This window comes from Martes martes (genome assembly GCF_963455335.1).
Source record: "Martes martes genome assembly, chromosome: 6".
NCBI classification, from domain to species: Eukaryota; Metazoa; Chordata; class Mammalia; order Carnivora; family Mustelidae; genus Martes; species Martes martes.
In genome coordinates this window covers 142,534,589-142,562,407 of record NC_137893.1, presented here as the reverse complement: position 1 = coordinate 142,562,407, position 27,819 = coordinate 142,534,589, and the positions used below count along the sequence as shown (strand labels likewise).

At 38.9% G+C, this 27,819-nt stretch overlaps 1 protein-coding gene across 2 annotated transcripts in view; it reads right to left on the bottom strand.

Annotated features, from left to right (window-relative positions):
• Positions 1 to 27,819, bottom strand: part of LOC308344536 (uncharacterized protein) — a 573,794-nt gene that overhangs the window by 118,848 nt on the left and 427,127 nt on the right. The window contains exon 5 of one of the 2 annotated variants that reach the window (XR_013966994.1): positions 8,930 to 8,998. The exons of the other annotated variant lie outside the window; for it this stretch is intronic. The gene's annotated coding sequence lies outside the window, so the exon portion shown is untranslated. The remainder of the gene's footprint in view (positions 1 to 8,929; positions 8,999 to 27,819) is intronic. 2 annotated transcript variants of the gene reach the window in all.

The window sequence follows — 27,819 nt, the reverse complement described above, 5'->3', positions numbered from 1 at the left end:
GTTTCTCTCACCCCCTTCAAAATTTTTCTAAACATATGACCTCAATTACTCTCTTGCAGGAGCCGACCTTGGACCTGGGATCCATGGAACCAACCTAACAGACTCACCTAAGCAGAGAGTGCTTTTTAGACTTAGACCATGTCTTACGTATTTTCTATTCTCTGCCACAATTTCAAACTTCATACCACCCAACCGTTAGGTGTTTAAACTAATGTTTTCTGGGTGATTGGTTGAAATATCAGCAACCAAATATCTACAGAAGGAAAGCTTACTAATTTGTTTTCAAGACCGAGAGACCAAGAATATAGATGGAAAATACAGAAGCAGTGCAATGGGAAAACCAGCTCGTCTGTCTCAACAGCGAATGTAAATCACAGTTAGTGGAGAGCAGTGATTTGTATTGAATGTGAGCACTGCCAAAATGATAGGATCAAGTGTGTCATTTGGAAACTGCATATACACCCAGAGAGCATGTGAGGAATATTGTCATTGAACACTGTCATATGCTTTGTGGATAGATTGTGTCATCCTAGTGACAGCAAATCCTGCAGAAGACGCCTCTGAGGAAGTCAGAGGACAGGTCTTTATCTTTTCAGTCCTCCCGAGATTATAGGAACAAGTTTCAATTAAAGGCAATAAAAGAATGAGAGCATCTTGCACTGCTGTGAACAACCAGAAGCTTCTACCTTGTTTCACATTATGTTTCATATCATAATAAAAGGAAAACTCAAGATGATCCACAGATAGAGAGAGCCATATGCATCTAGGGCAGAATCGGCTCTGCCCATCTCACAGTTACGACCGCATGAAGTAACATACGAAAGCATGCGGTGAGCAGCAATGCACTATGAGTATGTGGTCCTAGATGATTAGTGTTAATAATGTTAGTAGAAAGATATATTTCCCATATACACTCAAGTGTTTCAGGTGTGTTAGTCAGGATTCATTCAGTGGTAAGTGGTAGAATCCTACCTTAAACTAGCCTTAGCGAGAAAGGACTCAGTCACTGGGTAGGTAGGGTCTAGACAGTTCTGGGCACTAGGTGGAGTTCCAATTGTTAGTACAACTGCAGTGTTGAATGGGAACAGCATACCCACAGAAGGGAATGCACCAGCTGGTACGATGTATCAGGTATTTGACAGGGGCTGTGACTGAACAACTAAGAGGACAACATTATACCAATGGCTAATGCTAAGAGATATTGACAACACCATGAGTCTGAAACCTTACCGTGAATCAAAATATCTTGGAGTGTTTGGTAAAACACAGATTTCCGGGCCCTGATATAATTTTTCTAAGTTAGAAGGTCTAAGGTGGTGCCAAAGAATTTAAATTTTTAACAAGGTCCAGGGTGACGCTCATGTTTCTGGTCCTAAGACCTTTGAAATGGTCCTTCTGGGAAAACTTAATGAAAAGGTACAGGTGATGAATGAAAACAAAAGTGTAAAAGCCAGAATGCCTCTCTGGTCCCTCACAAAGAGACTTCATTTCCTACAACATAAGGAAAAACAAACAAAAATGACAACAACTGGATTCGATCCTGGCTTAACAGTCAGAATGACCAATCTCCAGACGGGGAAAATGACCACGGCAGGTTGTTAGATGAAGAGCAAGACCTGGTTGGGACACGTACACGTGGGATGAGGTCATGTGGGCAAAAGTCCTTCAAAATTTTAAACTCCAGCGTGTTCTGAAACATTGGAACCTGTGGAAGCAACCCACACATCCCTGATAAGAGCTGGCATTCTTCCCTCCACCGAAGAAAACGCGGAGACCTCTCCCCTGCAAGGTAACACGTACCCACCTCCCAGTGTACAATCTTTGGGCACTAATTCCCCAAAACACCCAGCACGCCAAACCCCACCTCAGCATCTGCTTCTCGAGAACACAACTACGACAGTGGGCCTCGAGCTGCTGGAAAATGGAACCTGAAGCATTCAGACGCTTTCTTTCCAAAATTTTTGTCTTTTTTTTTTTTTTTTTTTCAAATCAGCTTAATTCTCTCCCAATAAAGATGAAGTTTTCCAATCCGTGTATGGACAACCCAGCCATGAACATATCAGACCAATCGGATAGTACTCCTGTGGCCCAGGAATCTAAGAGGCATGCCTTCTGATCTAATGTGAAAAAATCCAGGGAAAGGAACCCATTGGTCTGGCATGGGTTATGTGCTCACATCTTGGACTAATCACTGTGCCATAAAAAATGTAATTATAGCATCTTGAGTCAAATCCTCATTCCTGGGGCCAGGGACCATTACCAGAAGAAGAGAGAAAAAGCAAAGAATGGACCAGAACAATAGTAAGCCACGTTTGGGTGTGATTGATACCAATTTAGAGCAGAATCCTCCCGTATGTCCTCAATTATTTTGACAGCTTAAAAAGGTGTGTGGGAGGGTAGAGAAAAGAAAGAAGGAAACAATGACTATTTCTTCTATCACAAATTTCCCCATCAGCCTGGCTATGAAATTAAAAGTCAGTAATAAATCTTGGTTGCAACAGACAGCGCCTTCAACTCTACCTTAAGCAAAAAGTAGAGTGTTGGGAAGGCTCACACAACTGCAGGAAGTAGGGTAATTCAGCTGGCCACAGACTCAAACACCACCTAAGGCCATCATTCTCATCCCTTCCCTGGCTTCTCATTGTATCACATTGTGCTCTGAGATCAACTTTCTCTCCATAGCAGGGAACAATAGAACCTGAAGCCACCTGTTTCCTATTTCCCAGCTTCATCATATATGAGGAAATGCCTTTTTGTCCTTCATCTGTAGCTTGAACAATTATAGGAAAAATTGGGGTGCCCCAGTTTAGTCACACGCCTGATTCTGCAACCAGTCAGGCATGATCAGGAGAAAAGTTGTCTAGGGTTGGAGCAGGTTGATTTCATGGTCATGGAAGAGGAAAGGAATTTTTCAAGAACATGGAAGAATCAAAAGAACCGCATGGCTGAGGAAGGAGAATGAGGAATTTTCAAAAGAAAGGGTTGCACTCCTTTGTAAAATGAAAAGGATACGAGACAGAGAGAACATGGACTCCCCTTCAAGGAACATAAAAATGGGATTTGTTTTTTACCAGAAGTAGAGGAAATCACATGTACGAGCCTGCAAAATTTCCCTCTCTCTCTCTCTCTCACACACACACACATACACACACTAAGAAAGGCATAAATTCCCCTTCAATCTCTTCAATCTTCCTAAAGATATGGGGGAAAAAAATAACAACAGAAAAAACAAAAAACAAAAAAACAAATAGGTCATCAGATGTAAGTCCCTAAATGAACTTTTTTTTTAATTTAATATTTTATGTATTTGACAGAGAGAAATCACAACTAGGCAGAGAGGCAGGCAGAGAGAGAGAGGAGGAAGCAGACTCCCTGCAGAGCAGAGAGCCCGATGCGGGGCTCAATCCCAGGACCCTGAGACCATGACCTGAGCCAAAGGCAGAGGCTTTAACCCACTGAGCCACCCAGGCACCCCCCTAAATGAACTTTTAATAAACCACTAAGTCCAACCTCATTATTTTTCAGGTGAGACAACTAAACCCAGAGAGAAGTGATTCATGGAAAACCACTATTTGGTGGGAGGTACCATGATTTCCAGTCTAATGTTCTTCCTATTATGCCTATTACAAAAGCCCTATTCAAACGTGGTTGGTACAAATATCAACAAGATTCTGGATAACTTTCGGCCATAACTCCTCATTTTCAGGGTTGTTACAATTTTGAAAGATTTCTCTCTGTTTACACAAGTTTTTCCATGAGGAGCCAATACATAAAGTTTAAAATATCATTGGAGAGTAGGAGCAAACATAAAATGATCAACATTTATATTCAGGAAACCAAGTTTTAAACCCAATGTACTGTATATTGCCTTTATTTCTTAAATAGCAATTTAATTACCTCATTGTAATCTGTCTCAAAGCTACCGACTCACGTATTTTACACTCTTTGTGTACATTCCCCTAGAGCTGTGAGGAAAGTTTGGTAAGAACGAAAAAGAAGAGTGAAGACCATATCTCCATTCAGACAGAAAGATGAAAAGTCAGCTAGCATATAAAGTACTACCAGAAAAAGTTAACTTGATGTTACTCTCTTATGGAAGCAATGAAACAAATTCACCTAAGTTCAATCTTAATGCTTTTGGAATTAATTATGAGTATAATTGGCTTCTCCTCATCTGTCAGAATATTCAAATGATTTAAAAACTCAAATAGAATTACTAAAATATTTTAGGAATTCGTTTTATAGCTTACATGGTGAAACTTGTCTCCCTGCATGTCAGCTTAGAAAATCAAAATCAAAAATAAAATCCAGCAGAACTTGGTGTTCTTTACGTTGAGTTTTTCCATAATCATGCGCCTTCTCTGGAGTTTGAATAACAAGTCTGGAGGAGAGATAAATATTAATGAAAACTATAGAATCAAAAGAGACGAGGGAAGTCAAGGAAGATAAAAGAAGATAAAAGGCATGAAAACTGAGCCTCATGTCATGCCAATATGACACAGGATCAAGATGATGAGAAGAGAAAAAGAGAAGAAAATGAGAGTGAGGTAGAAGGGGGTGAGAGAACGAGGTCATGGAATCCAAGTGAAGAGATCATTTCAATGTGGATGAAGTAGTCAATTATGTCAAATGATAGTGTATGACGAAAACGGAGAATTGGATCTCACTTAGTCATATGGAGGCTGGAGGAGATCTTGATAAGAACGAATCCATTGCAATGATATCTATGTAAGATTAATTGGAGGGAGTTTAGGATGAAATGGGAGGAGAAGACATGGAGACCACCCACCAAGAGTTGAGCTCTCAAAAACAGCAGAGCAGGGGTGAGGGAGTCGCAGGCACGTGTATGGTTATATGAAGTTTTTCTGTCTTTGCCTTAGGCTCAGTGATATCAGAGCATGTTTTTAGGCTGATGGGAGGATTTGGTAAAGAAAGGGAAATTCAGGGCACCTGGGTGGCTTAGTCGTTGAGCAACTGCCTTCAACTCAGGTCATGATCCCAGGGTTCTGGGATCGAGCCCCACATCGGGCTCTCTGCTCAACAGGAAGTCTGCTTCTCCCTCTCCCACTCCCCTTGCTTGTGCTCCCTCTCTCGCTGTGTTTCTCTCTGTCAAATAAATAAATAAAATCTTAAAAAAAAAAAAGAAAGGGAAATTTATAAAACAGGAAAAAAAGAAAGAGAATTGCAGATGAATAACCCTGACTAAGCATAAAGAAAGGGATCTAGTGCACAATGAACGGGATTATCCTTTGGAGCAGAGACAGTTCTTCTGAAGTAGCAGGCAGAAGAGCAGAATAGAAGGACAGAGCAGGTAGACTGGTAGATGTGGTAGGGAAAGTGTGTGAAACTGCTTTTCGGATTGCTCACATTTTCTCAATAAGAGACAAACTCATCAGCTGAAAATGAAAAGGGGGGAAGTGATGGGTAATTTAAGAGAGAATAAGATAAGAAATACCCATCTTAGATAGTGTGAGAGTAAACAGCCATGGGAAATATAGTAGGAGTAATTAAATAGTAATTAGAATCTGGCCAGTGAATCAAATGGTTTGTTCCCTACCGTAATCCACTTGCCTATTCACAAAATACATGAGTATGTTTCAAGAAAGGCGCATATAGACTTGCGAGGAAGATGATGGAGTAGGAGGATGCTAAGTACAGCTTGTCTCATGGATCCAATAAGATAATACCCCCCATCACTGGTAATGGCTTAGAAAATGGCCCAAAGACTGGCAAAACAGACTTGCCACACCTGAATATAGAGAAGAGACCACATTGAAGATGGTAGGAAAGACAAAGCCCTAGTCTAGATCTAAACGGACCCACAAAACTGTGTGCAGGAAGGAGGGATGCTGCGGACACGGAGAAAACAAACAGATCCTCACACCAGTAACCCCAGGCATTAGGAACTTACATGGGGAAGATGAATCCCAGAAACATCTGGCTTTGAAAATCAGACGGGCCTAATTTCTTGAGTTCTTGCAATTAGGCTGGCTTAACACCTTAACAAGAGACAAAGAAGGACACTACATAACCAGGGAGCAAGCCAACATGAAGATCATAAATATTTGTGCACCCAAGAAAGGAACACCGCAATATATAAAGCAGCTAATAACAAAAATAAATGAAGTAATCAATAGGAATACAATAATAGGGACTTTAACAGCCCACTTACATTATAGATATATCGTGCAAACAGAATAACAACATGAAACAGTAGCCTCGAATGGCACAATGGACAAGAGCGAACTAACAGATATATTCAGTACATTCCATCCTACAACAGCAGAATACACATTCAAGTATAATGGAACATTCTCCAGAAGAGATCATATGTTAGGCCACAAAAGAAGTCTCAATAAATTTAAAAAGATCAAACTCATATCATGCATCTTTTCTGACCACAACACTATGAAACTAGGAATCAACCACAAGAAAAATCTGCAAAGATTTTTAACAGCATGCTACCTAACAATGAATGGGTCAACACAGATATCAAGGAGAAAATCAAGAAAACATGGAGACAAATGAGAATAAAGATGCAGTGGTTCAAAAATCTTTTGGATGCTGCAAAAATGGTTCTGAGGGGGAAGTTTATAGAAATACAGGCCTATGTAAACTTACACCCACAGAAGCTAGTAAAAGAATGCAAGACCCAAAACCAGTAGAAGGAAAGAAAGAGTAAAGATTAGAGCAGAAATAAATGCAATGGACATTAAAAAAGCAATGGAACAGATCAATGAAACCAAGAGCTGCTGCTCTGAAAAAACCAACAAAATTGAAAAACCTTTAGCCACAGTCATTAAAAAAGGAGAGAGAGAGAACTGAAAGAAAATAAAAAATGAAAGAGAAATCATAACCAACATTACAGAAATACAAAGGACTATAAGAGAATATTATGAAAAATTATATGCCAACAAACTGGACAACCTAGAAGAAAGGATAAATTCCTAGCTGCATATAACCTCCCAAAACTGAGTCAGGAAGAAATAGAACATGAGAACACACTGTGTACCGGCAATGAAACAGAATCAGTAAACAAAGATCTCCCAAAACAAACCAAAGTCCCAGGCCAGACAACTTCATGAGTGAATTCTAACAAGAATTTAAAGAATACCTATGCTTCTCAAACCATTCCAAAAAATAGAAGAGAAAGGATAGCTTCCAAATTCATCCTATGAAGCCAGGATTATCCTGATACTAAAACCAGATAAAGACACTTCCAAAAAAAAAAAAAAAAAGGTGAACTACAGGCCAATATCTTTGATGAGCACAGATGCAAAACTTGAACAAAATATTAACAAACTGAATCCAACAATGTATTAAAAAAATATTCACCACAATCAAATGGGATTTATTCCTGAGATGCAGGAGTGGTTCAATATTGGCAAATTAACCAATGTGATATATCACATCAACAAGAGAAAGGATAAAAACCATATGATCATATTAATAGATGCCAAAAAAGCATCAGACAAAGCGTAACAGCCATATCCATTCATGGTAAAAACATTCAACAAGGTAAGTTTAGTCCCGGGAACATCGACATAATAAAGCCGCAGGTAACATCATCCTCAATGGAAAAACAAGAGTTTTTCCTCTAAGGTCAGGAGCAAGATAAGGATGTCTGCTCTTCCCACTTCTGTGTTGTCCTACCCACAACAGTCAGACAAGAAAAAGAAATAAAAGGTACCCAAATTGCTAAGGAAGTGATAAAACTTTCACTATTTGCAGTTGACAAGATACTATAGATAGAAAACTCGAAGGACTCCAACAAGAAACTACTAATATTGATAATTCAGTAAGGTTGCAGAATACAAAATCAATATACAGAAATCAATGCATTTCTCTACATTAATAATGAGGTAGCAGAAAGAGAAATTAAGAAAACAATCCCAATTACAATTACACCAAAAGGAATAAAATACCTAGGAAGAAATATAACCAAGGAAGTGAGAGACCTGTCCTCTGAAAAATATAAAATACTGATGAAAGAAATTGAAGACAATATAAACAAAATGGAAATAAATTCCATGCTCATAAGTTGGAAGAACATTTTTGAAACCCAAAGGAATTTGGGAATAAAGGAATAAACACCCAAAGGAATCTACAGACTTAATATAATCCCTATCAAAATGCCAACACCATTTTTCATAGAGCTAAGATGGATAATCCTAAAATTTGTATGAAAACACAAATGACCACAAAGAGCAAAAGCAATTTAGAAAAAGAAGAACAAAGCTAGAGGTATCACAATCTCAAATTTCAAGATATACTACAAAGCTGAAATAATCAAAACAGTATGGTACTGGCTCAGAAACAGAAAGATAGATCAATGGAACAGAAGAGAGAGCCCAGAAGTAAACACAGAATCATTGGGTCAATTGATCTTAAAGCAGGAAAGAATATGCAATGGAAAAATGTCTTTTCAACAAATACTGCTGGGAAAACTGGACAGCTACATGTAAAATATGAAACTGGACCACTTCCTTAAAGTTCAGTTACCATATAATAAATTCAAAATGGATTAAGGACCTAAATGTGAGACCTGAAACTATAAAAGTCTTAGAGAGAACATAGGCAGTAACCCCTTTGACATCGGCCGCAGAAACTTCTTTCTAGATATGTCCCCTGAGGCAAGGGAAATAAAAGCAAAAATAAACAACTGGAACTATATCAAAATAAAACGCTTGTGTACAGCAAAGGACACAATCAACAAAACCGAAAGGCAGCCTACAGAATGGGAGAAGATATTTGCAAATGGCGTATCTGATAAAGGGTTAGTATCCAAAATATATAAAGAAATGATATAACCCACCACCCAAAAAACAAATAATCCAATTTAAAAAGGAGCGAAGACATGAATAATTATTTCTCCGGACAATTTCCAGATGGGCAAAAGACACATGAAAAGTTGCTCAACATTACTCACCATTACTCCTCACCACGGCAATAGAAATGGAAACTACAATGAGACCTTTCCTCACACCTGTCAGAATGGCTGAAACAAAAAACATAGGAAACAACAGTTGGTGAGGATGTGGCTCTTGCACTATCGGTGGGAATTCAAGAGTGGTACAACCACTCTGAAAAACAGTATGGAGGTTCCTCAAAAGGTAAAAATAGAAATACCCTATGATATAGTAATCACATTACTAGGTGTTTATGCCCCAAAATATGAAACATTAACTCAAAGGAATACTTGTAGCCCTATGTTTTATTACAGCCGTATTTACGACAGTCAAACTATGAAAGCAGCCCAAGTTCCCACTGATAGATGAATGGATAAAGAAGAATTAGTAAAAATACACGACGGACTTTTACTCAGCCATAAAAATGTAATCTTGCCATTTGCAACAACATGGATGGATCTAGACAGTATAATATGGAGTTTGATAAGTCAGAGAAAGAGAAATACCATATGATTTCACCTGTACATGGAATTTAAAAAGAAAAAAGAAAAAAGAGACAAACAAACAAACAAAAAAACCCCAACTCTTAACTATAGAGAATACACTGATGGGTTCCAGAGGGGAGGTGGGTGTGGTATGGGTGAACTAGATGAAGGGGCTTAGGAGTATACCTATCATGATGAACACAGAGTAATGTGCAGAATTGCTGAATCATTAGAGTGCACACCTGAATTTAATATAAAACTGAAATTAATTTTTTTTCAAGTCACATTTAACCTAGGTGGAGGTTATGCCATGAAAGGAGAGAGGGCAAAGTAGATATAGTTCTGTGCACAGGAAGGGTCATAATGGTAGACTAAGCAATGAAAACAGGGTAAGGAAGAAAAGAATATAAAGTGGATTAGGGAATAATAAATGCTAAGGTTGGGAAGAATTCATGGAGTTGGGACATCGGCAAAGGCAAGCTGGAAACACAGGCAATCATATTTGAAGATCAGGATACTCAAGATTTAATCTATGCAGAAGGTTTGGTTATTGGCAGTAAGCACGATGTAGGCCAGGATATATGTGGCTGAGGTAAGAGGAATGTGAAGACTGTAGGATGAAAAGAGGTCAAAGACTTGAGTCCGGGGTATTGAAAGGATTACCTGCCTGGACAGGGAATGCTACACTACAGTAACAAATAATCCCCACGTTTCAGGGGTAGCAAACATACCCCCAAATTTCTAATCACGCAAAGTGGGACTCAAGATTCTCTAACTCTGTTGTCTCCGTTGAGGGACATAGAGAGTCAGACAACATTCCATTTTTGGCTCTGCATCTCAACATGTGGTCTCTTTAGTCACTGAAAGGATCTTTGCTTTCCTACCAAAGGCGAATCGATAAAATGGAGATGGCTTATAGGGTCTTCAGGGCACCAGCTCAGCAATGACTCTCCCCTCAGCAGCTCCACAGCTCCACTATTAAGAATTATCGAGGAGGGGCACCTGGGTGGCTCAGTGGGTTAAGCCTCCACCTTCATTCAGCTCAGGTCATGATCTCAGGGTCCTGGGATCGAGCCCCGCATAGGGCTCTTCGCTCAGCGGGGAGCCTGCTTCGCCTTCTCTCTCTGCCTGCCTCTCTGCCTACTTGTGATCTCTCTCTCTCTGTCAAATAAATAAATAAAATCTTAAAAAAAAAAAAAAAGAATTATCGAGGAAGCAATGTTTGAGAGAGAGACGGTGAACCAGGGGCCTAACTCTTCAAAGAATAAAAGGAATTATTGGCCCAGAAGGTATGACGGTCAATGACTGAAACAAAAGAACCAGCAGGGAGTCAAGACTGTTGGCATGAATGGCCAAGCGACGCAGGGTTCATGTGCTAGAAATGATCTCCCTGTTATACCAACCTCTGTCTGAAATCTGTGCATATGACGTCAAATATCCAGATATGGAATGAAATTCAATCATCTAGATCTTTCCTAAGGCAGTAAATTTGAAGCTATTCAAAAGTGGACAGTTGATGAAGCTGATTAATATAGAGCTAACCATATTTCCTATGTGGATTGCCAGATTTCAACGAATAAATTATGGGAACAATAAAATTTTACTGAACATAATTTATTCTTTCCTTGATGATTTAGAAGGCACCTTTAGCTCCTATAGTGACTTAGGGACAGGCCTATGAACATCAATTACAATTCAACTGCGGATGTGCAAGGCCATAACTCACGTGGGCTCTGTGCACACTGGGAGCACAAGCAGGGCAGCCAGAAAGAGTAATGACCTTAGGGAAAGGAAGGGTCTAGAGGTGGGGGAAAATAACCAGGTGACATGACTTGTCAGGAGTTGAAATCATAAAGTTCAAGGAGATAAGGGATCCTGGGTTTCAGTCAGGGCTGATACTTACATCCAGGAGGTACTGTCCAGGTGGTGGGATAAGACAAATATATGTCCTAACCATACAGGCAGATAATGTATCTCCAGTCCTAGTAGGTTAATTTATTAGAGGCAGATGTGGAGTACACAGCTATTGGGTTTTCCAATACATGGTCCATCAACCCGAGGAGGGGGCCTTCCAAAATAAGCTGCTACTTATTTCAAGGTCCAAGACAGGGCTCCAGATCCAGGAAGAAATTGAAAGGCAAACCAGGAAACTAAAAAATTAAGTGGAGCCTAAAGAATTTAGGCATAGGGCCATATCGGGTACAAGAGGCCATGCTGGTTTTAGAACACAATCATCTGGTAAGGAGAGAATCCTATTAAGCTTTAAAAAGCCATAAAAAGACATGGAGGAAACTTTAATGTATAATAGGAAGTGAAAGAAGCCAATCTGAAAAGGCTACATACATATTATATGGTTCCAACGATGGAATATTTTGGAACAAGCAATAAATATACGGAGACACTAAAAATATCAGTGATCGGCAGGGACTGGATGAGGGAGGGATGACTAGGTAAGTACTAGTTAGTTTTTAGATGGGTGAAATTGCTCTGTATACTATAGAGGTAGATGCACGTCGTTATATGTGTATCCAAACCCACAGAACATTTACTACCACCAATGAACAACCATGCAAACTATGGATTTTGGATGATTATGCTACATCAGAATAGGTTCACCAATTGTAACAAATCAACAACTGTGGGATATAAGGAAATATTCTAAGATTTATTTTTATTTTTTTATTTTTATTTTTTTTAAGGCAAGGAGAGCAGGGAGACTCTCAAGGAGCTTCCATGCCCAGCATGGTGCCCAATGTGGGGCCCAATCTCACAACCCTGAGATCATGACCTGAGCTGAAATCAAGAGTCAGATGCTGAACCATAAGGAAAAATTCTGTACCATCTTCTCAAATTTGCTATGAACCTAAAACTGCTCCAAATTAAAACAGAAAGAAAAAGGCTAGTCTACAGTCAACAGTATATTATACACTTAAAAATCCGTTAAGAGGGTAGATAAGTGTTCTTGCCACAGTAAGATTTAAGCAAACAAACAAAACAAAACAGGCCTAGTCAAGAGACCATCTTGAGAGGGAGGACGGGTTGGACAACACAGGAAATGACATGCAGAAGTAAAATGTAAAGAAAACTTATTATTTACTCTATTACAACACCAGGCAGGAGTGCTCTATCTAGATGCTCCAGGATGGCATTCCCCACCCCTTTTATTTGGTGGGGTCTGTACTTATGCTCCCTTATTTGTAAGCTAGGTCAATATCCAGCTAAGAAGGGAATTTATTTGTAATGCAATTCAATTCACAGAAAAGAGTTGAAGAATATTTTTTAGCTTAATAAAGGATTTAAATTCTTCTTCTTCTGTAGATGTTTTGCTTTCCTTAATCTCATTCTCTACTCCCCATGGATCTAAATCCCCTGCTATCTCCAAAACAAAAAAACAGATGGAAATGAAATCAGACCAAAGGACAGAAAACTAAAGAAAGTAGGTTGATGCCTGGGGTGTGGTGGGAGTAAGAAGCAAGAGTAGAGTTTCAAAGCCAGAGGGGTCTTTGGAAACTAAGAAGACCAAAGAGGTGGAACAGGGAGGGAGTGAAGAGGGATGTAGTTCACCTGGGAAGGCTTCCAGACAGACCAGTAGGGGGCGACTGTGTAAAAAGCCTCAGGAGTCTATTACAAAGGACCACCCAAGCAGAAGAGAGCTGGGTGCCCTGAGTATGGTAGAAAGTACTCTCAAGATGTCCACTGGAGGCAGAACAATGATCCAAAGAGAAGCCTTGGCAATGCAGAAAGAATTAGGCATTTTCAAAGACATATGCCACAGCTGGGAGAATTGCCAACGGTGTCAAAGTCATTTTACCCAAGGGCGCCTATTTATACAAAAAGAGCTATTTCGAGTTGTGTTTTAAATTTTATTTTTGTGTATTAAAGTAAAAAAAAAAAAAAAAAAAAAAAACTTGAGACAGACTTTGCTTTAAATTCAACGTGCAAATCCTCTCATCTATTTATAAATATAATAAGTGTTATATAAAATAGACCAACTTTTGGAGGAAACTTTGATTAGCATTTGATACACTCAAGTTACATAAACTAAACTCCTCTCAAAATAACCGATCTCGTTTAAAAACTTAATTAAATCCCCTTAAAAATTTTTCAAAGCACTTACAAATCAAAATCCCCTACTTCACATGCCTGATTGAGAAAATTTATGATTTTAACAAGCAAAAATCTTCCCAGTTTGGAGAGAAGGACTTGGATATAGGGAAGTCAAACACCTAGAACTAGTAGGTGTCAGTCTACGTTTTGCAACAGCTGGTGCAGTTTAGGACGAGGATTTCAAGGGTAGGATCACAATTCATATTTAGTTCTCTCGGACAGAGTCCAAGAAACTAAATACTGACACACCAAAGCAAACCCAAATTCTGTTGGTTTTCTGTTCTGTTCAAATTTGTGCTCCTGAAAGGCGCGCCACACACAACCGTCTTAAGGTTGAGCCTGAAGAGAATTCCTTCCAAATAAAACCCATATTGCCCTGGCATTCTTTAACTCCTGGAGGCAGAACCTTCTGTTCATCCTATAGCACCACTTTGGCTTTGCTATTTTTGTAGGAGACGACGATTCCCACAAGTCTTGTGGCTCAAGTTCTCTGGGAGGTTTTTGTTGTTTGACTGCAAGAGTAATATAATTTTGTGCAGGAATCGACTCAAAATGAACATTTTCTCTTTCAAGATCCAAAGTGGAATATGGAGTGGGTGTCCCAACAGGGTCCAACAGCCGAGGCATATCTTTCCTGATGTCTGTTTGAAACCAAGGTCATGTGTATGATCAACAAATCTGTTTTAATTTCAATAATTGACATGCTTTTGAAAATCACTGCAAGGACAAACTAGTAATTTTGAGGATAAAGAAGCAGTTTTGTTTTGTTTTGTTTTGTTTTAATCTGACAAAAAGAAATCTGGAGTAATAGTGCAGATTTTAGTCACTTGATTTATAATTTTTCTACATAATGCTATATACGTGAATAGTTCAAAGCAAACACATAGGTTGTCTTGAATTTCTAATATCATTGTTCCTGAATATAAAGTAATTTCCAAGGGCACAAAGGAGGAAACCACTAGCTAAAAAGGGGTAATTTCAAGTGATTTGTACCAATTGGATTATTTTATAGTCTGTTGCCAATAAAGGTGTCATTATATTTTCTCATGAGGGCCGATTTGTGGTAACAACCAGAGGATGAGGTTAGGGGAAGGGAGGAGGCAGGTAAGGGAGACAGGAGAAAATCAGTTCTTTCTTGAGCTTGTACTGCTAGAAAAGTTTCTTCAATATATTTGCAGACTACACATTTTTTTAAATAATTAGTTGATCATTAGGATTACACTACAATGGGCTACAAGATATATAACAGACTTTTCTTTGACTTAAGCATTTTCAACCCGACAAGGTTGTTTTATTCCCAGGCCAGTTGTGCCCTGCACCCGTGGGCCTCTTACCGAAGCAGATGTGTGACTCAGAGAAGAATTATTACTTCCTTTTAATTTATGGTTTCAAGAATGTTGTGGAGATCAAGCTCAAAAATTAATTTCAGATTGGTCCCAGAGGGATTGCTTTAATGGTTCTGTTAATTCACTTTGAGAGAAACCCTATTAAAGTTGATGAAAATGGCAAAGACCCACTAGCCCATTTCTAATCTAGAGTTTGTTTCCAACAGACCTCATCCTTCTAATTAGAGTTGTTAGAACACACTTTAATTTTATTAATAATAATTAACGTTTATAATACTTCAGTTTACAAAGCACTTTCTCATTATCAATTACCTTTTTAAAATCATCCCAGTAATCTCTTAAAGTAGCGTATGAGTTTCCTATTGCTGCTGTAACAAATTACAATAAATGCAATGGCTTAGAACACAAGTTTATTATACTTTTGGAGGTCAGTGGTACAAAACAGGTCTTACTTGGCTATATTATATGTCAAGGATACTTCAACTGAAAATACATCTAGACACAAAAAGTTGTTAGCAGGATTTCATTCCTTGTGGAGGCTTTTAAGAACAATCTATTTCTCTCCTATTTTCCAGGCTTCCATAGACTGGCCGTGTTCCTTGGCTCATGGTCCCTTCCATCTACAAATCCAGCAAGCAACGTACAGACAAGTCTTTCGCCACAACATAATTCTGAACTACTTCTGTTACCACATCTCCTGACTCCCTCTTGAAGTCATAAGGGTCTTTGTGATTACACTGCCCAGCCCCTAGCTGGATATTCTCTCAAGATACTCTCCCTCCCTTCAAATGCTTAACTTAGTCTCCTCAGCAAAGGCCCTTTTCCCCGGGTGAGTTCACGTACTCACAGGTTCTGGGATTAGGATAAGGCACCTTCAGGGGATCACGATTCTGCCTGGCAATGCTTTAAATGTTGAATCAATAGTGATGGCAAGAGGGAGAAGAAAATCGTTTCGCAGGTGAGGAAAACAAGACCAAAGGATCCACAGTCGCTCAAAAGGAGATAAAACTATATTTTAAAATTGGTATTCAGATGCTGGTCTACTGTTTGTTCAACTCCATCATGACATATGAAAATGCAAAACAAAAATTCCTATTAGGCATTTCTAGTGTACATGGAATGACATGCTCAGCAATTTTTTTTAGATCATTTTCCAAAATTTTGCTTCAGGGCTTACTGTAAGTAATATCCACCACACTTTCCACCACGTAATTAATAATAAGGAGAATAAAATCTAATGATGACTGCTTTGATAAAGTAGATACCCAAAAATTCCCTTAAAATAAGAAAAAAAATACTTTCAGTTACCTTAACATAATAGAAACTTCTTAAATTTCACTATTCTCACATACTATGAAATAATCACATGGTTCAGTAAGAAGGACAAATAAAACCATCCACAGCCCACACCTAAAACACAGCAAGGGATCCGGGAGTTGTCTCTGTAGGAGAACAAAGGGAACCATTAGAAAAAATACTGAAGGACTGTGGCTACTATTCTACGGCCATGAGTCATAAAGTCGTGTGTCTTGGAACCAGGAGACACAGGCAAAACCCAACGTTATTTTGTTAGCTGGTAGGAAGGGCACAATCTCAGGCCTTGTCAAAGTCTGGCAGTGTAAAGAGTAACGATGATAGTAAAATCAGGGATAAATCTAAACAAGCGTTTAGTATAAATAAGAGTAATATTACTGGGGTGCCCACTGGCTCAGTTGGTGAAACACAGAACTCTTGATATTACTCAAAAAAACAAAATCTTGGGGCACCTGGGTGGCTCAGATGGTTAAGCATCTGCCTTCGGATCAGGTCATGATTCCCAGGTTCTGCGATCGAGCCCCATGTCCAGCTCCCAGCTCTGTGGGGAGTCTGCTTCTCCTTCTCCCTCTGCCTCTGCCCCTGCTTCTGCTCTGTCTCTCTCTCTCTCAAATGAATTAAAAAAAAAAAATCTTAAAAAAAAGGAAGAATATTACTAATAAGGACCAATTTTTAAGAGGTATTTAAACACAAGGAAGAGTATAAAGTAGGTTGGATTTACCAAAAAGAGATGGGGGTAGTTATGAGTTAAAGTGCCTTAAGATCTGTTGGAGAAAGACAAATACCATATGATTTCACTCATATGTGGAATTTAAGAAACAAACCGAGGAACACAGGGAAAGGGAAGGAAAAATAAGATAAAAACAGAAAGTGAGGCAAATTTTTATAAAAGACTCTTAACTCTAGGAAACAAACTGAGGGTTGCTAGAGGTTAAGTGGATGACGTGAGCGGGGAAGGGAACGCTGGGTGATGGGCACGAAGGAGGGCACTTGTTATGATGGGCACTGGGTGTTACATGTAAGTGATGAGTGACTAAATCTACTCCTGAAACCAGTATCACACTGTATGTTAACTAGAGTTTAAATAAAAATTTGAAAAAAGATCCTTCTATAGATCAAAATTTATATTAAGTGTATATGTTGTTAGGCATGTACATTTAAGATGCCCACTATAAGAAGTTAAAGAGAATGAACTTCTACACTGACATAATGGGGGAAAAATGTAAAAAAACTCTCAATTTTTGAATAATAGGCAAAAATGAATGTCAGAAAAAAAGCAAAAAAGAAAAAACCCACAAAATAGGAGGTAAACAGAAAACACAAAATAAGATGGCAGAAGAAAGATCAAATGTAGTAGTACTAGCTATAAAGTATATTTCCTTTTTGAAAGAAGGATTTTCACACCAGATTTTTAAGAACCAATTCCATTTCAAAAGCTACACAATCACACATGCATACATATTAAAAAGAAAAGAACACTAGGAATCCTAACCAAATAAAATTTGAATAATTAAATGTCAGACATTTAAAATTTAATAAATATATCAAAAAATAACCAGCACTCAAATGAATTAATGTTCCCTGAATTAAGGTGTCATAGCACTATGTATTGCCTTAAGATTCTTAATCACCAATACAGGTGTCAAATTATTAATGCAGCTAATGAGGTATTAACCTTAACTCAGGCCCTTGCATCTGTTTCCTGGTTATTAGGAAATGCCATAAAATGCCTCCTTTACTCAGAAAAATAATCACCGTGGGCATTTTCAAAATCTGAATCACTCTTCTGGGAAGATTCTGAATAAACCTGTGCCCAAATGGCTCTCTTCCATACATCCTGTAGAAGATGGATATTTAGATACATTGAAATATCAAAATACATTTTTAAAAGGCTAAATAATGACTTTATTTACCTAAATAGTCCCTTGTTCTACTTTGCCCCACATACAACCAATTGAATAACTCTCACCCTAGTACCCCCCTCACGCTACTAACCTCATTGTTGCTGGGATTTATTATGTTGGTTTTATACTGAATCAGGGTTCTGGCAAGGAGACCAATAATCAGTAGGTCAGGATTTCCACTGTCAAGTACCTGGAGGAGGACTTAATTCCTTAAGGAGACAGATCCATTTAAAATATTCTCAGGGTGCTTGGCTAGCTCAGTCGGTAGAGCATCTGACTCTTGATCTTGGGGTTAAGAGTCAGCCCCACGGTGGGTGTAGAGATAACTTAAAAGTAAAATCTTTGAAAAAATAAAATAAAATGTTCTCAGGGCATCTGGGTGGTACAGTTGGTTAAGCGTCTGACACTTGCTTTTAGATCAGGTCATGATCTCAGGGTTGTGAGATGGAGTCCCAAATGGGCTCCCCACTCAACGTGGAGTCTGCTTGAGTTTCCCTCTCCTTCTCCTCCTTCCCTACAAAACACTCTCTCCCCACCGGCTCTAAAACAAAGTTTCCTACACCAATGGTTCTAAAGGTGGGGTCCCCTGACTAGGAAAATCAGATCACCTGAGAACTTACTAGAAATGCAAATTCATGGGTCCCAACCCAAATCTTCTGCATCAGAAAGTCTGAGAGTGGGGGCCCAGCAAGCTGTGCTCTCACAAGAGTTCCAGGTAAGTTTTAGCATTTAAGAGCTCTTTGATTCTCCGAAGAAGTTCAAGACAGGCTCCCAAAACCCAACAACAAAATACACAATTAAGGAAGACAAAATGGCGGAATGCAGTTCTGGATTCTCTGGTCTTTATTTCCCTTATTCAAAAGCCTGCAAAACTGAGATGAAAACTGCATTACAATCTCGAGAAATTTCAGGAAATAGAGAGGAAAACTTCCATTTTCCTAACCTGATTAACCCATTTACATTTACCCAATTCTAAATGAAGAGTAACATCAGCGAAGTCATGGTAATAGGTCTGCCTACTGACCTACCTGTTACATAGAACAGGGCAGACAATGGGGCTTTTCAGATGGCAAATGCTTTAACTCACAGGACCAACTAGGAAGAGACTGACAAAATGGTACAACAGGTATTGAACATTCATTTCCAGGCTCAGGGATTTTCAGTAAGAGGACCTTCTGCTAACTGCCTGAGTACAAAAGTAAGTGAGCAGACATTTCTGAGTATAATCAGAGTGAACAGGTTTGCTGTGTGTATTATTAGGAAGAGATGGCAAGAAGTTGGTTTCTTGAGGGTTCACACTGGCTGTGGGATTTGACAAATACAGATGCAAATAGGCAGTTACTTGTCTTGAGCCGTGAAGTTAAACCAAACAATTAATGTTCTATGTGAGCACAGAAATTTGCCAAAGCAACCCAGTGCAACCCATCGCTCACCTTCAATCTTTTTTTAAGGTTTGGTGATGACAGAGGAGCTCTCAGGCCAGGATCCTGCAAGAGTATTGGGGATGGACACTGATTCCCCCATAAAAGCAACAGAACTGGTCATTCAGCAGAATATAGTGATTCATTATTATAGCAATTCAGGCCAGAGAAGGAGACAGGAGGCAGAGTTTCTGAGATATCAAGTACTCTTTCATGTTCTGAGACATGTCAGTTGATAGAAGGCACCAATGCTTGCAAATTTAACACAAATGTTCGTATGTGTTCTATTCTTACCAGTTCCTATTTCGCCACCCTCAAAAGATTTTGACAGTCCAAGAGAAAGCTAACCACGATGGTAAAAATTTGTAATCCATGTCATATAAGGAATTGCTCAAGAAACTACTTTTAGAACAGAATAGATAAAACTTAAAGATGTTTCTACTCCTTAAAGGAAGAGTCACTGGATTATTTCCCGTATGTTGAGGCCAGTGAGTTGAAACTGGGACCAACTGGAATAAAAAAAAATATTAGAAGACACTGATTAAAGATCCATTAATTTTTTTTCTAGTAATTTGAGCTCTCCTACATTAGAATGGAGTGCTTCAGGAAGTGGTAAGTTGCCTTTCTTGCAATGTCCAAGGAGAGGATGGATGATAATGTACACAGAATTTCTGCATTACATGAGACAGAAAATATATTGGGTAAGAGCCGGCATCTGTGACCTTAGAAAAATGAACTATTACGTCCTTTAATATTCCCATTTATAAACTGGAAGAGAAATAGTTACATCTCAGGGCTTTTATGAGGTTTAAATAAGTAAAGTCAGGAAAAGGGTTACCACTGTGCTTGGCACATGGTAGGTGCTTAATAAATATAAAATGTAAATAGAACTAACACCATGGTAATGACTCTAACAATGCATGTCATGATAATTTAAACGCCTTCCAAGGAAGAAGGCTCTGTGGCATGCCTCTTATTTTAACTAGGGTTCTAGTCTTCTAGGTAGTCTGTTTGGCAGGAAATATAGGCATAGGGACATCTCAGAAAATTATCCCACCACACTGGTCAAGCTTCTTAGAAACTATTGGCCTTTGTGTCTTTGGTATATTATGCCCCTTATTATTTGTTCCATTCTTCATTATAAAAGAATATTACATCCCCATCCATTACTATAAAAACTGCAGTGCCCTGTAAGTGGGTTACACCTCCTGTACCATTATAAGACTTTTCCAGGGGACTGGCTTTGGCCAAAGGTACAAGAGATGACAACATGTGAGCTACAAATAAGCAAAAGCTGGAAGACACACTGGCTGCTTCTGAAAGCCCTGTTGTTCTTTCTCCCCATCATAAGACGTGTAGAAAGAATGTATATAACAGAGCTGAAATGGAGACAGAAAATATACAGGTTGTTCCCTCCATATGCATGTCAGAATGTAAAGACATGCAGAGCAGACCAGTGGCTATGGATCAGCCAGCTGACAAAATGTACTGAGAGCAAGAAATGAACGTTTGTTATTCTAAATTAATGGGATCATAGGGTCATTGCTATTGAAGCAAAAACAAAAAATATAAAAATCTGGACCGGACAAATTGGTACCAGAAGTCCAGTGATGACTTAACCATATATAAAGTATGAGTTACTGCTCTTGGAGCCAGGTGGGTAGATCGTGAGAAAAATATTATTCGAGTATGAGGAATACTTGTGGCTTAGTATTGATTTAAAATATCTTCTGTGATAGCATAGAAGTCAGCTCGACAATCCATTGAACTCGTGGCTTCAGGCAAAGAGATTGCAAAGGAAAGATTTTTGCTAGGGTGCCTGGATTTTATTATTAGTTGACATTGACAAGGTAGTAACATGAAAAAGGACCTCAGAAGAACTTGGAAGAAACTATAGAGAGAATCCAGAAACTCCAGTTCTAACAGAGTTGAAAGATGAAATTATTTTTTTCATCTATAACTAGTAAAAGAAAATACGGACAAATACTTGAGCAACAGTACATTGTCTATCTCAAGGTATATCTCTTGTATATCTCAAGTCTTGGGTATGGTCATCACCTACTTGCTTAAACATGGGAGGTGCTCTAAGATAGCCCATAGAAAATCTTTTAGTTAAGGCGAAAATGCTCAGAATACAGAGAATATGTGTGTGGGTCACCTAGGAAGCCAGCAAACTCAAAATAAATCTATAGAAAGTATGTCTCAAAAAAGAAAAAAATTCTGGAAGCTGTTTGGAAGCCAGTAAAAGTTTGACAGATTGTCCGGCAGAGGTAGCACCAAATTGGATAAAGAAAAAAGATTAAAACAATTTTTGTGGCCCCAGATTTTCCCATGAGATCTTACACTGATGAATCTGCTCCATACCCAAAGGACATATTCTCTAGCATTTCCTGCAGATATGGCCAAAGAAGGTGGGAGAAAGGGAAGAACATCCCAGGAGATGAAACCAAGGGTCTAGAAAATAATGAAATGAGAGCTATCAGAACTAGTGTCTACCAAGGAATTTCTTTTTTCTTATACCACCAATGTTGACTGATAATTCGGTCTATTTATGGGAAAATCAAAATACAGCTATAAAATGAAATAATTATGTGTAATTCATAATTAGCTTTAACAAATATCAAAAAAGCCCTGCTTTGAACTGATTTTGCTTCAGAAATAGGAACCTCATTAGAGTTAAAAGCATAACAAAAGTACTCTATCTATTTAATATGATTAGAGATTTAAACTTACTGAATGAGTGACTTTTTTCTGAGTGATTTCACTTTGGAAAATAAAGTACGATTTAAGAGAGCCTCAAGACTAAAAAAAAAAAAAAAAAACAGACTAAAACAGGATTAAATTTTCCATGTACATGGTATATAAACAAGTTTTATTGTTTTATCCTAGTCTGATAATTTTGTCTTATCAATGCAGAATTAAATCCAGTTACTTTTAATTGCTAATACATTTGGTTTAAATCTATCATTTTTGTCATTTGTTTATATTTGCCTATTATTGGGGTGCCTGTGTGGCTTAGCGTCCAACTCTTGATATCAACTCAGGTCATGATCTCAGGGTTGTGAGACCAAGCCACATGTTGGGCTCTGCACTGGGCATGGAGCCTGCTTCAGATTCTCTCTCTGTCTGCCCCTACCCTGCCTCTAAAAATAATAAAAAATATATATTTGTCTATTATTCCATTATTTGCACTTCTTGGTTTCTTTTGAATTAACCAAGGATTTCTATTACTTATATCATTTATTGTTCCATTATTTGATAGTTTACTTTTCTTTCTGCATTTCTGTCCTTCCTCCTAGGGAAGATATCCTCAACATCCTTCTTTATAAAAGAAATTGAGAATTTTTATGATGCATTTGTGATGGTGAAAAATTCTCAACTTTCATCTCAGTGGAAGAGTTTTCAGTCTGCTCTCCCATTTGAAGAATATTTTCACTAAGTACTGAATTCATGGTTGGCACACAATTTCTTTAACCAATTTAAAGTATCATGTGCTATCATCTGACTCCATCAGTTCTGTTGAAAAGTGATCCATCAGTATTATGGTTGCTCCTTTTAAAATAATTTTTTTACTCTGTTTCCTTTCTGTCTTTTTAGATTTTTATGATCTTTTATTAATTTGATTATTATGTGCATCGGGATAGTTTGGCCTCAGTATAATCCTCCTGTTTGGAATTCATGAAGGATCTTAAAACTGTTTTTTGAAGACTTTCCATAGTCTTGAAAATTCTTGTCCAGAGTTTATTCAGTTTCAAATGGCTCTTCACATTTTTTTCGCATTTTCCATTTTTCTTCTTCGCATCTGTATGGTCATTTTCTACTGCCCAGTCTTCCTGATCATGAATCCTGGTTTGCTTTGTCTAATCCATGAAAACAATCTGACAAATTCTAAATTTCACACACTGATTTTTTAATGCCAATATTCAATGTGATTCTTTCCTTTAGAGATTTCAAATCCCTGTTTAAATTTTCCAATTTCCTCCAATTTTCCCAAATAGTCATAATTATTTTAAATGCTGTCTGATAACTGTATTATTATCTGAATCACTTTGGGGTTGGTTTCTACTGTCATTTTTTCCCTTGGTTTTCAGTCATTTGTTCATGTTATTTCCTATGCCCTCATTTTTAAATTATTCATAGAATCTCTGAATGATGGCCTCTTCATCCAGAGAGAGACAAACTTTTCTTTGGCAGGCGGAGAGAATATAGGTGTACCACCTTGACCCTGTGAGACATTTATATGATGTTTTATTAGGGCTGCTCTACATCACAGGTTTCCCTTGTCTTTTGGTGTGACCCTTACTCCCAGAAGTGGCCTTTTCTGAAGTCAAGTAAAATTTTGGGCAGTTACCGGAGTCCATCCACCTTGGCACAATCTGAACTCCAATTTTTATTTCTCTGTCACAGCAGTTCAAATCTCTGCCACTGCTTTCAGCGTGGAGTTCCGAATACTCTGTACATGTACAACTCACCCATCAGTTAAGGACTCCGACGCAAAATTTAGAACTCATTTCTCAACAGTTTTTCCCTGTCTAGGGATTTTGACCTAGACACATCCTAACAATTTTGGCAGTGCCAAGTTATACCTTCTGTCTTCTCAGGCCAGTGAGACTACTGTTTCCCACTGAGAAACAAGAGTCCCCCATTGCTATGACCTGGCAAATGCCCTTGAGGAAGAAGTCAGTGTGACTTTGAAGCAAAGCAGGATGCACACTCCTTCCATCAGGGATTGCAGCACCTTAAGTCCTGCATTAGTTGCCCTCCAATGGCCTTGAACTTTTCCAGAATGTACTTTGTCTAGTACATTCTAGATTTTGTGGTTGTGCTTGGGAAAAGCATTGGTTTGATTCAAGGTACTCATTTACGGCTGGAACCAGAAGTCCTCTGCGAACACTTCCAAGATTCCCTTCTTGTCTTTCATTTTTCACATTTCATTACGGTATGCCTAGGTTGGGTCTACTTTTTTCTAATACATTGCTTTCGTGAGGCTTTTTGAATCTTTGGCTTGACATGTTTGATCCACTTTGTCTAATTCTATAACTTCCTTTTTTTTTTTTAAATAAACCGTTTCCTCTCTCCTCAGATTTCAATTACATATATGTTAATTCACTATTTTCCACGTATCTATCATTTTCTGTATTTTCATTGCTTTTCTCCCTTCATGCCTAGTATTAATAATTTCTTCTGACTTGCTTTAAGAAAAATTCTGCTTGAAAAAACTAGAAATAGATCCACAGATCCAGTGTTCTCTTGAACTATGTCTAATCTGTTGTTAAATCCCCATATCCACACCTTGACTTCAGTAATTTTGTTTATACTTTTTCCATTCGCTGCAATTATCCTTTAGTTTAGTACATAATTTCTTGAATATTTTCAAGTTCATTGTCTGAAAACTGCAATATCCCCATGACTTGGTTTTTATTTATTGCCACTTCATCTCATTTTTTCAGTTTATCCAGTCCTCTGGTGTGCCCAATTATTTTTTATTATATGCTGGGCATTGTTTATAAAAAATTGAAGAGAACATTTGAGGCTCAGAGAGTATTTTCCTATGTGTGGATTGAATTTTGCTCCTGGCAATCAGGGAAACTAGACCACTTTTCATTTGATCAGGTATTTTCCTAACTTGAATCTGAATTTAAGTTGATCTATTTGCCCAGGGTTAAGACTGTCTATGTTCTTTTCGTTTCTCTTCCTCGTGTGCAACTCTTTTAAGGTCCCAACCAACAACCTGGAGTTTCTCCTAGGGCTTTAGTGTCGGAGACCCTGAATATTACCTTCAGTCTCCTCAGACTGGGAAACACACCAGAGTTCTGCAGTGTCCCATGCTCAGCTGTTGCTTGAAATGTCCATGAGTTTTTGTTGTTGTTGTTGTTGTTGTTGTTGTTTAAACAGGAAAAGCAGCATCATATATGGGGGTTTACCTCTTTACAGTTCTCTGGTTTCTAGGATCTTGGGCTAAGTGCTAGCCCCCCAAAATGAGAAAGACCCAATTCCTCCCACCTTTCCACTTTCAAATCAGGAGGAGTCAGAATGTAACAAGATAGTTTTAGCACATTATACTAAAGGCATGAACAGCATCACATGGAAAACACAAAGCAAATTATGGCATGTTACTGAGGGATTCCTAAAGGAGACAGACTGTAGAGTTTTAACTAGAAATAAGATAGTCATTCCTCCTATTTTCCCATGATAATTTCAGTTTATGCCCAGGGTTCTAAACAATTAACCCCTGCCTCCTTTCACTCTCAAACATGTCCCAGTTTTAAAAGTCTATAATAAATTATAAATTATGTCAGTTTACCCTGGCCATGTTATTATTTAAGCCATCGAGAAAAATGGATGAGGGTATATAGGGTTGAAGACATTTTAGGAACCAGAAAAGGCCTCATCAAAAACCCAGAAATGAAAGAGCACGTTGTGTTCACGTACTCCAACTTGAACAGCAGTATTGGAGATACACGCGAGAGCAATGAGTTAACAATGGATCTGAAAACATAGCAAGAGATGGAACAGGAGAGACAGCGGAAGGTCTTATTTCTGTGGGCAACTGAAAGTCACTGACGGGCAGACGTATGGCCAAAGGAGATTCTGCAGGTCCTAACAGTAACTCACGTGAGAGATGCTATTGACATACATAAAGACATGGGGAATAAGGAAGAGATTCAAGAAACATATAGAGAGCAAAATCAAATCACATTTAGTGACTGAGTAGAAGCAGAGGCCCGGGATGAATCCACACACTCAGTCTGGCCAGGGAACGGTGACAACAAATATTTCTAAGAAATTTTACGAAAAATTACATGAAATGTACACCGTCTGCTATGAGCAATCCATCCTACTATTGTTATACAGATAAGAAAAGCCCAAGGTGGGAGTTTCACAACACAGGAAAAAAAAAAAAAAAAAGGATCCAGTCCTTACTTCTAAAACAATTGCAAAATGGTTTGAATATTCCAGAACATCTGTTATTATGGAGAAATTAACACCCTCAACACAGGGGCATTGTTCTTTTTCTGGAAGGACGTTGTATTAGTCAGCTCAGGCAACCATGACAAAATACCACAGACTAGTTGGCTTGAAAAATTTAAAAAAAAATTATTTCTCCCTGTCGTGGAGGCTGGGAAGTCCAAGATCAAGATGCCAGCGGGGGGCGCCTGCGTGGCTCAGTCATTGGGCATCTGCCTTGAGCTCGGGTCATGGTCCCGGGGTCCTGGGATCGAGCCCCGCATCGGGCTCTCTGCTCCGCGGGGCGCCTGCATCTCTCTCTCCCAATCCCCCTGCTTGTGTTCCCTCTCTCTCTCTCTGTCAAATAAATAAAATCTTTAAAAATAAAAAATAAAAAAGATGCCAGCTGATTTGACTCCAAATGAGAGCCCTTTGCCTGGTTCCTTCAGACTTTCCTTCTAGCTGTGTCCTCACACGGGAGTGGGGTAACTGAGAGAGCTTTCTTTTCCTTTAGGGCCATATTCCCATCAAATTAGGGTCGAACTTTATGAACTAATTTAACCCAACTTACCTCCTAAAGACCCTACCTCCAGATACGGTCACATGTTTTGTAGGGTAGGGGTGGGGGTGGGTCGGGGCTTTACCATATGGATCTGGGGGAGACGCAGTTCAGTCCACAGCAGACACACATCACTCTTCCAGGATCCCTTATGTTATTTCCCGTCTGTGTTCAGGTAAGCCTGTGAGGGGTGTGGATGATCTAAAGAACCCACAGGAGAGAAATCACCCAGAACCTCTTTTGTCTCCATTAAATACTCATTTTTAAGATAGCACTGAGAGTACATAGCTTTCTTCCATTTAAATTATTTCTCCTTATTTAGCCTTATATCACCCAAGGAAACCAATGACAGATCTGATTCCAATACTGTGGTCTTGACCCTTGGAGTCTGCTCTTCCTAGGAGGGATCTCACAGGTTCATGGGGACGGAGAAAGACGCCAGTGGGTTAGTCCACTGCTGAGGGTTTCCATTTCAGCTATAGCTCAGCGTAATGCTACTCCCTCAAACTGGGTGGGGGGCACCACGCGGAGGCTCTAATGGCAAGGCCAACGCGCTAATTCTATTTATTAGGGCAAATGAGAGGCCGGTATGCTAGCCCTCTGTTTGTATTTGCCAAAATGAAAAATCAGCACACGAGAAGAAAAAGAGGGAAACAGGTCTGGGAGCGCTGCCTCCGTGGCACTGGATAACCTTCTCTGTCCTTCCCCCCATGGAATAAAATACAGCCGTGTCTCCTAGTGTCGCCACCATAAATCTACCTGCTGCTGTAAGCAAGTTCGTGACAGTTCAGCTGAGCTGACCACAGTTCAATGCCTGGTTAACTGT